Source organism: Saccostrea cucullata, unplaced genomic scaffold (assembly GCF_032062105.1).
Source record: "Saccostrea cucullata isolate Sc308-1 unplaced genomic scaffold, CSIRO_AGI_Scuc_v1 ctg10534, whole genome shotgun sequence".
Lineage (NCBI taxonomy): Eukaryota > Metazoa > Mollusca > Bivalvia > Ostreida > Ostreidae > Saccostrea > Saccostrea cuccullata.
This window is the reverse complement of record NW_026932800.1, coordinates 42,119-53,419: the sequence shown is the minus strand read 5'-3', so window position 1 is coordinate 53,419 and position 11,301 is coordinate 42,119. Positions and strand designations below refer to the sequence as shown.

General features: G+C 34.8%; 1 long non-coding RNA gene across 1 annotated transcript; it reads left to right on the top strand.

Annotated features, from left to right (window-relative positions):
• Window positions 1-2,792: 2,792 nt before the first annotated feature.
• LOC134236180 (uncharacterized) lies at window positions 2,793-9,748 on the top strand. Its single transcript, XR_009985557.1, has 3 exons — window positions 2,793-2,816; window positions 8,082-8,216; window positions 8,495-9,748. It is a non-coding gene; the product is annotated as an uncharacterized LOC134236180 (long non-coding RNA).
• The last annotated feature ends 1,553 nt before the right edge of the window (window positions 9,749-11,301 follow it).

Here is an 11,301-nt window from a genome sequence, read left to right as displayed (position 1 = left end):
CGATATTGGGTACATGTATCAGATAAACGGGTCACTTCAAGTCACAGTGCCATGAATTTTCTTAGAAGGAAGGCTAAAAGCTGGCGATGGGGTCTGGATACTGCTAAGGTGCCCAGTAGGCTAGGGGGAGTATAGCAGTAAAAACTGATGGACGAAAATACTGATTTGTTTTTCTTTTAGAATGATGGGGATCGCCCCCCCCCCCTCCCCCTGTATCCATGCGTGTGCAATAGGAGCTTTACATTAAAGTTTTACAAATTCAAAACCTATTTCAAAGGTTGATTTTCTCAAACATTCTTGAAAATCGAACTTTTTTTTTTCTCCTAATACAAGACCAAGCTGACTTTTCATATTCTAACAATCAGATTCTACTGAAACATCTGTGCATGTTTCTAAATTTTAAATTACATTATCCAGATTACAAGTTGCTAAAGCCATGCAGATATATTTGCAATGTAAATTCGATTTGATAAAATTTAGTCGCAAACAAGGTTATTGAATCGACCACAGAATTTGAGATGTGTTGGCTTTAAACGAGATTCTTAATATTCTGGTAGCATTATTTCAGGAATCACTTTCAAAATCAGGCAATTTCAGTCTGATTATAGCCAGCCCCTACTATTTCACTTCATTAGTAGGCTACTAATGAAGTGAAATAGTAGGGGCTGGCTTTATAGTCAGACGTAAATTGCCTGATTTTGAGGTAGTGAATGATAATGATATAATCCACATTAATATTAAGACAAGAATTTAAGTCATTTTTTTCTTTTCAACTTTTTCTCGCTTCATATTGTGTTGACCATTGGAATTAGCGGAGCCGAAACCCGATCTTAGACAATTCTAAAAAATTAAAAATGCCAAAATTATTTAAAAATCAATGAAGCGAAATGACATTCAAATTTGATCTCTTCAAGTTACATTCACATACCAAAATTCTGTTCAATATCTACAAGCGTTTGGAAAAAAAGTGCGGAAAACCAAGTAGGACAGACTGACAGATAGACGGGGACAGCTAGACGGACGGACGGAAGGACAGAAGCAATGGAAACCTATAGACCCATATACTAATAACCTGCCTCTTGTTAGAAAAAATATCATACTTTTGTGTTTTGAAATCATAAATTAATCGAAGACACAAACTCCATAAGTGTGCAATGATAAAAGAAGGTGCTGCCCTAAAAATGCAATGCAACGAGGGTTCAAAAAAGAATTTCTTTCAAAAAGGGTATGGAGATAACGAAGTATTCAATATCAAAGTTCATAAAACAATACAAAGTAGGAACAGAGCAAACACGGACCTCCAAAACATCAAAGGTGGGATCAGGTGCCATGGAAGAGTGAGCGTCCCCTGCTGACCGTTCATACCCTCCGTGTGCTCATTGTCATGATCGTGAAATAATTGAAAAATCCGTCGTCAATTCAATGTATAAATAATGGACTAATGGACTTGGTATGAAAAACGTCAATCAGCATTCATTTGAATGATGACTTTAAACGAGACCGCTGATATTCTTGTTTCATCAACTTTCTTGTCAATGATTTACCTCGTTTTATAAATTGTTCGTACGTAGAACATGCTCTTGCGTATCGAATCAATTGAGATATATACACTTCGTATGCAGGTGATGAAGGTATATTGCTGCATAAGTAAGGGAAGTTGACGATAGAAAAGTTAAAGTCGTCACGTTTATCATTTAACTTGGTTGTTAGGATACCATTAACATATTTTCAAGTAATATATCCAAGTATGAAGCAGATGTGTCAGAGTCTGTGGTATCTTTTATCTCAATCTCACCTGGATATATCGTATCAACTTAGGAATGGAAATTACCATTGTTAATTGACAATACGTAGTCGATATATCTGAAGGTCGAGTTGAAGGCCAAAGCTAGTGTTTTCTCCTATTCATGCATTAGATTTTGCATAAATTTTGCTTCATAAGAATACAAAAACAGCTATTAACGAAGCGCAATTGGTTCCCATGGGAATTCCAATAGATTGTTGGAAGACTTGATCTCCAAAAACCACATAGATATTGTCAATCAGAAACTCAAGAATCTACTTGATGTCAACTTCAAGAAGCTTGTGTGTTTATTCAGAATCTTTTTTAAGAAAATAATTTTGCAAATGACAAATGACCAGGTAAGAAAATTTACGAGTTCCATTTTTATTGAAGAAGCAGCCTGTCAATGATATCAAAAAGCCTGGATTTTAATTTATCTTGAGGAATGGTTGTGTATAAAGCTGAAAAGTCTAAGTTTTTAAGCTGTTGATTTTGGTAAGATCCTGTGTTTTCAAATTGTCCAAAAGTTCTTTGGAATTTTGTAGTATCCACATCTGATTCACACCACTTCTTGAATGTATAGTTGCACTGCTAGTACTCTTGAAGTTTTTCATTCACTACTGTCAATATATTTTAGTGAGGAGAATTAGGAAGGAGGCTTGGTTGAACATTTACTGGAACACACAATGTATCATTGTTTGTAAGGATTTTTATGAAGTTTCAGAATCAAATATATGTAAGGTACATGTAGTTCAAATGCATTTTGGCTCTGTGGACTATCATTGAAAATATTCAAAACTGACTTTTGACTTCGAAGATTTTCAAGTTAAATTATAATTTTATTTTTAAATTTATATCTTTATTCTGTGATATTGACATTTCCAATGTCTTTATTCGAAATAAAACACTTTTTTGTGCGCAATAAATATACCATTTTTTCAATGGGTGGCACTGTAGCTCTCCGGTCTATCAATATATATTTTTTCGGAGAGCTACAGATCTGCAGCTAACGGTTTATAAGTCGCCGAAACAGGTAAGAAAATTAGCCGCCAAGATATATATTAATTTTTAAAAAATGCTGTTCATCAGATTAATTAAATCCTTTTAAATGCAATGCAGTTAGGAAAATATTTACTTTTAATATGACATTTTATTTCGTAAAGCTGAAGTAAGGTATAAATTTGTAATCTCCCAAGCTTCCGGTATTCCCAGCCTATTTAAAGTACGAGATCTCGCGAGATCTTCCTTCTTCCGCTCGGCTTCATAAGTTGTAGCTGCACTTTTTTCGGATTTATATTTTATCGAGTTTCATCTTTGCTGTACGTTTTACATACAGCAATTATTTCACCCATCAGGCTTTCTTTACGTGACCTGAGGGATGGAGAGTAGCTCAAAGCCTCTCCAGACGATAACAGTCCTGAAATAATGTCAGAGAAAAAATCGTCACGAGGCAATGATATCACGTCGCCATTACAGCCCAAGAAAAGATGGGGCATTTTTGTCATCCCTAGAAAGAGGGTGGATGAAGATGAAGGGGAAAACACAGACCCTTATGCCATGGCAGATTCAGATAGTGATTCTATGCAGTCTGATGATTTATCTGACGGAGAAATTTCGTCTCGGTCACCATCGGCGGGTGTGGGACCACGCACGGATGATGACGACGTCTGTGAACCTAAACGGTTTGACCCAGGAGATTTTGACTCTGAGTACAAACTAGATGCTAGCAAAGAAAAATATGTGAAAAAGTTTTTCACTACCCACCTTAGTGATGAACGTATTAACACCAGTGTGCTTGATATACATCCTGTGCCAGTTAATACTTTCCTTAATCCGCCGGAGGTTGATGCATACATTGAAGATCTTGTCAATGATAAAAAGGCATTCAAATTCCTGAAACTCCAGGATCAAGCTCTGAAACATGTTCAGAAGAAAGTATCCAGATGCTTGGGACCTCTGGCTGAGATCTGGGAAGAACTTGATGGGGCCCAAGAGGGCGACAAATCAGGCAAGTCTATTCAAGATGTTACTGAACTCGTTGAAAAAACCATTTTGATGATAGGACAGGTTAATACAGCCTGTCTCTATGAGAGACGTTTAACTTGGCTCGCCAAGTTATTTAAGAGCGTTCCAAATGCAATATCTATCATTAAATAGCACAATGATAATTTTGATAAAGAACTAAAACTGTTTGGATCAGATTTTTACAAAGTTTTAGATCGCAAGGCCAAAAACAGAAAAAGAGCAAGAGAAATGGCTAAAGAAATGAGGCCAGCTAAGAGACCACGGCCCTTTCCAGACGGACCCTCGGGCAGTAAGAATTCGTCAAAGCCTTGGGGGTCGACCACATGGAAGACGAATAAAGTCAATAGACCAGAACAGTCCAGGGGTGATAAGCCACAAAACAACCGCAAAAAGCCCTTCAAACCCAGGTATGTATTGCCAAGAAAACATAGATCTTTCAACTTGCTCAACTCAAGATCTCATTGTTTATCAAATCACAAAAGTAAAATCAGATCACTGCAATCTCCACTCACTGATTTGTCATCTGGGTCTTGTGGAAATAGATCAGACTCAGATACCGCTAGGGGGCAGAATTGCTCATTTCCTGACAAACTGGGAAAAAATTACTTCAGATCAACAAATATTGTCCACAGTTCGTGGAATAAAACTGGACTTCATAAACCAACCTATTCAAAAATTGCCCATTCCAAATCAAATGATTTTTTCCAAAGAGGAGAACCTGGCATTAGATCAGGAAGTCAAGGACATGATGACAAAACAGGCAATGGAGATTGCAGAACCAGAAAATGGTCAATTTCTGAGTACTTTGTTCATTCGCCCCAAAAAAGATGGAGGCTTAAGGCCAATTTTCAATTTGAAAAAGCTAAACGAGTCCGTAAGGTACGAACACTTCAAAATGGAAGGGTTTCAGGTTGTGAAAACAACTCTGAGGCAAGGAGACTACATGTGCAAGATAGATCTCGAGGACGCTTATTTCTGTGTCCCAATAGACCCAAGTCACAGGAAATACCTGAGATTCAGTTGGGGGGGGGGGGGGGAATGTTGCTACAATACAAAAGCCTTCCCTTTGGTCTGGCTTCAGGCCCTCGTCTATTCACAAAAATTCTGAAGCCATTAGTTGCTATTTTACGAAGAATGGGGATTCGAATTGTGGTCTACCTAGACGACATGTTGATAATGAATCAGACAAAAGAGGGAATAATAAAGGACAGTGACTCTTTGATTTGGATGTTACATCATCTGGGGTGGGTGATAAATTGGAAAAAGTCGGTAACAGATCCTGTCCAAGTAATAGAATTTCTGGGGTTCAAATTGGATTCGAACAACATGACAGTCTCCCTGCCTCAGACAAAAGTAAACAACCTGATCAAGAAATGTCAGAGCGTTTTACAGTCAAGCCAGATTACAATACAAGAACTGGCAAGTTTGGTTGGGTCCTTAAATGCCACAGTAGAGGCAGTAATACCTGCAGCCTTGTGCATGAGGGAACTCCAAATGCATCAAACAAAGTGTTTAATAAGATCTCAGAACTATCAGAATATTGTAGAGTTGCCCGGTCAATGCAAAACAGAAATTCAATGGTGGGTCCAGAGACTAAGGGACTGGAATGGGAAACAAATCTTAAATGTGAGCCCCCAGTTGACAATAGAGACAGATGCATCAAAAGAGGGGTGGGGGTTCCACTGCCCATCTCTCAAGATAAGAATGGGGGGTCCTTGGAACCTAGAGGAACAGAACTTGCACATAAATGCATTAGAAATGAAAGCGGCAGTAATAGCAATCAAATCCTTGACAAAAACCATGGAAAACATTCATGTACATCTAAAAATGGACAATGTGACAGCTGTCACTTACGTGAACAAAATGGGGGGCACCAAATCCCATATTCTCAATACAATTGCGAAAGAAATATGGGAATACTGCATGTTGAAAAAGATCATTCTTACAGCAGAATATCTCCCAGGTTGCCAGAACAGCATAGCCGACTGGGAGAGCAGGAATACTCGGGAAGTGAGCATAAACAGCTGGAGGCTGAATCCAACAATATTCAGTCAAATAAACAAAATACTGGGACCTATCCAGATAGATCTGTTTGCAGATCGTTGGAATGCTCATGTTCCCCAATATATCAGTTGGAAAAACGACCCTCTAGCTCTCTCAGCAGATGCTTTTCTAACAACTTGGGAAAAGGAGAAGAAAGCCTATGCTTTCCCCCCATTCTGCATGATCCCAAAATGTCTATCAAAACTCCAGAGGGAGGGGGGAGAACTAGTTATGATAACGCCTGCATGGCAGACCCAATCATTTTATCCACTTCTATTACAAATGACAATTGCAAAACCAATTTTACTGCCACCACAGAAAAATCTGTTAATGTCGCCAAGGGGGGAAAATCATCCAATGATCCTAAACGGTGCTCTAAAGTTAGTGGCTTGGAAAATTTCAGGAAATCCCAAGAAATGCTTGGAGTTTCAAAACAAACTTCAGAGTTACTCACGGCAGCTTGGAGACAGGGTACCCAGTCAGCTTACAACAGCTGCTGGGAACACTGGACTCGCTGGTGTGATCAACAACAAGCTGATCCCTTTTGTGCCCCTGTGGAATCTGTAGCAAATTTCCTGTCATCACTTTTCAATAAGGGTTATGAATACAGAACTATAAATAATTACAGGTCAGCTATCTCAGCATTTCACGTTGGGGTTAAACGTGAAAAAATAGGACAACAACCTTTAATAAAACAGGTCATGAAAGGAGCTTTCAATTCTAGACCCCCTCTACCTAGATATAATGAAACCTGGGATGTTAATAGGGTTCTTAAACATATTGAGACTTTGGGGGAAAATCAAAATTTAACGCTCAAAAAACTGACATTAAAAACTTTGACCCTAATGGCACTGACTTCTGCAAGTAGAGTTTCAGAACTTCAGAAACTTGATATTGGTTATATGGAAATTCAAAGTGATGAAATTATATTCACAATAGCACAGTTAACCAAAACAAGAAAAGTCAATAGCAAACCAGTAAAAGTGAATTTCCCAAAATTAGATAGGGGAAAACTTGATGTGTACAATTGTATCACAGAATACTTAAAGAAAACAGTTAAGAGGAGGGGAACAACAATTTTTCATTAGCTTTACTAAACCACATAAAGGAGTAAAACCATGCACTTTGGCAGGGTGGTTAAAAACTATGATTGGGAATGCAGGGATAGACACCAATGTGTTTAAGGCTCATTCAACCAGAGGTGCTTGTACCTCTAAGGCATTTAAATTTGGACTTTCTTTGGCCCAGGTCATGTCTAGGGCCAACTGGAAATCTGCTGGCACTTTCAACAGATTCTACAATAAGCCTGTTGGGGCTCATGATGAATTTGCAGACAAAATATTGACACTTGATGATTAATAAAACAAACAAACAAACAAACAAACAAGCAAACAAACAAAAAAAAAAAAGTAAGAAAAGAAAAAATTTTTTGCTTTGAACTTACATATTTTTACCTTACTTCAGCTTTACGAAATAAAATTAGAAATTTTATCAGTGCGCTTTAGCGCACGCAAGGAAATTAAGATTTTATTAGTAAAGCTGAAGTAAGGTACTCCCACCCAACCCTCCCATTGAACACTGATTAATTATTAGTCCTAAAATTATTGTCATCAGTGATATAAAATTTTTCTTTCCTTTTCTTTTCATTTTAGGAACCTGAAATAAAGATTTGGACAAACATGCAGACCAACTCTGAATGAAGTCTCCAGTGGTGATTTTAAAAGAGGACTTGAAATAGTCTCATTGGAGAGATTTTTATTAACTTTGTAAAATTTGCATGCATATCTGTACCATAACCTTTAATTCTAGCACAATTATGATATTGTTTTTCTTGGTTTAGAGAATGACTATACTTTTGAATTTCATGTATTTGAATTAAATTTGTAAATGCATTAATTTGTTCTTTATTTAAAAAAAAAAAAGTTGAGAATAATTATTGTGCTTTAATATTACACATGTGTGGTATTGTGCATGTCTTAGAAATATTATATGATGTGGAAAAAAAAAATTAGCAGCTACTACTTTCTCAGCCTCTCTGAAGAAGGAAGATCTCGCGAGATCTCGTACTTTAAATAGGCTGGGAATACCGGAAGCTTGGGAGATTACATATTTATACCTTACTTCAGCTTTACTCATAAAATCTTAATTTCCTTGCGTGCGCTAAAGTGCACTGATAAAATTTCTAATTATATCACATAAACTAATAGGCAAGCTTTCGTTTTAATTTCAGAGAAGTAACGCCCCTCGAGAAAACCGCTTTCTAAAAATAGTTCATGTAAGATATATTTAAAACCCAGAAATTTACGGTCTGGCAAGTATAACCGAGTGCCCGTGAGTCTGGGAGTATAATAAGTCGTCGAAGCAGGTAAGAAAATTATCATTAAAGCCCTTTTCAATGAAGAATTATAAAAAAAAATATGCTAGGAATAATTATTATATATACAAAAGTTAAACTAATTTGAAATCGATTACATGCAAAAGGATTTTTTTCAATGAATGATCAATGGTTTTTTTTCTTTAGTATTTATCAGTATTAAGAATTAAAATTTAATGTTTAAAGTGTAGACTTTGTATATCAAACATGGTCAAATCATGTATATTGAACAACAGCAATTTACTTAATTTTTTCAATAATTTTTTCAGAAAATTCGAATCACTGAGATGGGGTGCTGTAAAGTTTTAAAGATCATCTTCTTGTTAGCGTTAGAAATGGCGGATCTCGTTTTAGACTGGGACTTTTACTATGAAGTAAGAAAAACCGAGGATATCGGTCAAGAATTAGAATACAGCATCCTGGGATTTGCCATCTTTGGGACAATTTTATTTCTGTGCATATTGACCAACAAGATAGTGATATATCGTAGTAAGGATGATGAAGAAGATGACGCATGCGCATTGGGTCTCTCATTTGTATACCATGTTTGAGGATCTACCTCAAATCTTATTGGCTATTTTGGTTGCCTTGACGACTAAAGAACTGATATCGCCCATTCAGATCGCAAAAGCTGGCTACGCAATCGCAGAACCGGTGATTCAGATAATGTTTACTTCATATCAGATTCATAAACTTAGGAAAGACATATATGATGACAATACTGGAAAAAAATGTTGTAAAGTGATGGAAATCATTATCAGTATTGTTCTCGTAATTTCTTCATGTTTCCTACTGATTCATTTAGTATACCCATTAATTGAGAAATTTACAATTTAAAATTGCAATCTGATTTGCTTATTAATGTATTTTAGAATAGAGAAGGGATGTTTATTTGTACATGTAAATGAGCATTAAAAATGCATGTAAAAAGAAATAAAAAATCTATTCATTACTGCATTAAGGACTTTAATGCTTGATTTTAATTATTACTTAATTTCCATGAATCCATGCAGATGTATATTTCAATATATTAAATGTAAGTATTTATTATACAGATTTTGTACAAACGCCATTGGATATGTTGATGTAAAAATAGTCGTTAAATCAAATAAACCAGTGAAAATAAATTGTTCCATAACACTCTCAGAATAAAAAATAAATCTTGATTCTAGTTTTATGTTATTTTATGCAAGAAAATTAAAGAATATTTGGTACATGTATTGTTCACAAATTCATTCAGGCTACTGGTCTTTTCAAAGAACAATTATTTGTATTTTTACTAACACTTTTTGATCTTTATTATGGTTATTGTCTTCACTATAATCACCAGAATATTGATTGATATTTTTGAAAATAATAGCTATTGTTTTTGTTCTTCTATTCATATTGTATACATGTTATTGTGAATCTTTGTAGATATTGTTAGGCTATTGAAATCTTATGTTGTAGAGGAATATCTAAGTTTCTTGAATTTGTGTCCAATCCCTTTGACATGTTGTCAATAAAATTTGTTTAAAACAAAACATGTTATTTGTTTGCATGATTCAAGGTATTATTTTAACAAGCTATTTCAAAAATATATTGACAAACCGGAGAACTACAGTGTCACCCATTGAAAAAACTGTATATTTATTGCGCACAAAAAGCGTTTTTATGACGGATCCGACAGCATGGAGGGAAATCTTTTTGATAATTTCTGTAATTTAAAAGTATTGTGACATAACTGAAATGGTATTGGGTGGTTTGATAATACGTTCCGATTACGGGTTCGACCCGCGTGGTTTCGTACTGCGTATGTATAAGCAACCTTGTATACATGCCCACAGGTGAACCAACGTGTTTAAAAACGCACAGCCTGTGCCACAGGTACATATAATAAAATGTAGTTTTTTTCTATATTTCGTAAAGATTTTTGTTAAACTGAATGTGTATTAAAATATTTTAGATGGCTTTTTTCATACAGAAAAGCATATTTGAATGTTCTGGAAAGAGAAGTTCAAAGAACCCACAAACGCAAAGACAAGCTGCACTGTAAACAATAACTAGATAACAAAAACATTAATAACAAAATTACAGCCTTCTTTGAAGATCAATAACCTTCACTGGTAAAAAAATATTTATAATTGATTCAAAATTACAGTAATTAATTGTATACATGTGTAAATAAAGATGATACAATTTATTGTTCTGACTGCAAATTGCATATGTAATGTAAATATATATATATTTTTACCCCATGTATGATTTCTGTGCTTTAATATGTATGTTGCATTTTCATGCAGTTATATATGAAAATAAAACACATTATTTGTTAATATTTTTCAAACAGTAGTATCTTACTTGGTATTGTACAATCTTTCATTTATACCATCACGATGGATATGATTAATATTATTTCATATTACAATATACTTTGATATAATTTATATGTAATCATACTAAAATAATTGTATATGCCCCCTGTAAAGGACCCTTGATTGGTGAATAAAAGTATTTTTATTTTTATATAATATGTAACAGTTTATATTGGATAATTTAGAATTATTTTATTGAATCTCTTCTGCATGGGAAAACTTTCATTTTTACAAAAATCACATATTCTATTTCTTAATCATTAACCGATTATCCTAATTATTATATAAAAATAAAAATACTTTTATTCACCAATCAAGGGTCCTTTATAGGGGGCATATACAATTATTTTAGTATGATTACATATATCTTTTTAATTCAGAACGAAACCACTTTGATTGTACCCACAAGGGTTAAACACCTATTTGCAACTTAACCACTCATATGCACCGAAATGAATAGAAAATGAGAATATTAAAATGACATGAAACTCAGTAAAATTTAGTTGTCTGATATTTTTCAAACATGTTGGTGTTAAATATAATACGAAATAATATTCTCATGATTTTCTATTTACATTCCAGTGGTCATGAATACCAAAAAAAAAAAAACAAACAAAAAACAAACAAACAAACAAAATCAAAAAAAAAATCCCTACCTACCTACCCTAATTTTGTCAAAAGTGTTACCCTAAACACACATTTTTTTAGGCCTTACACGTATT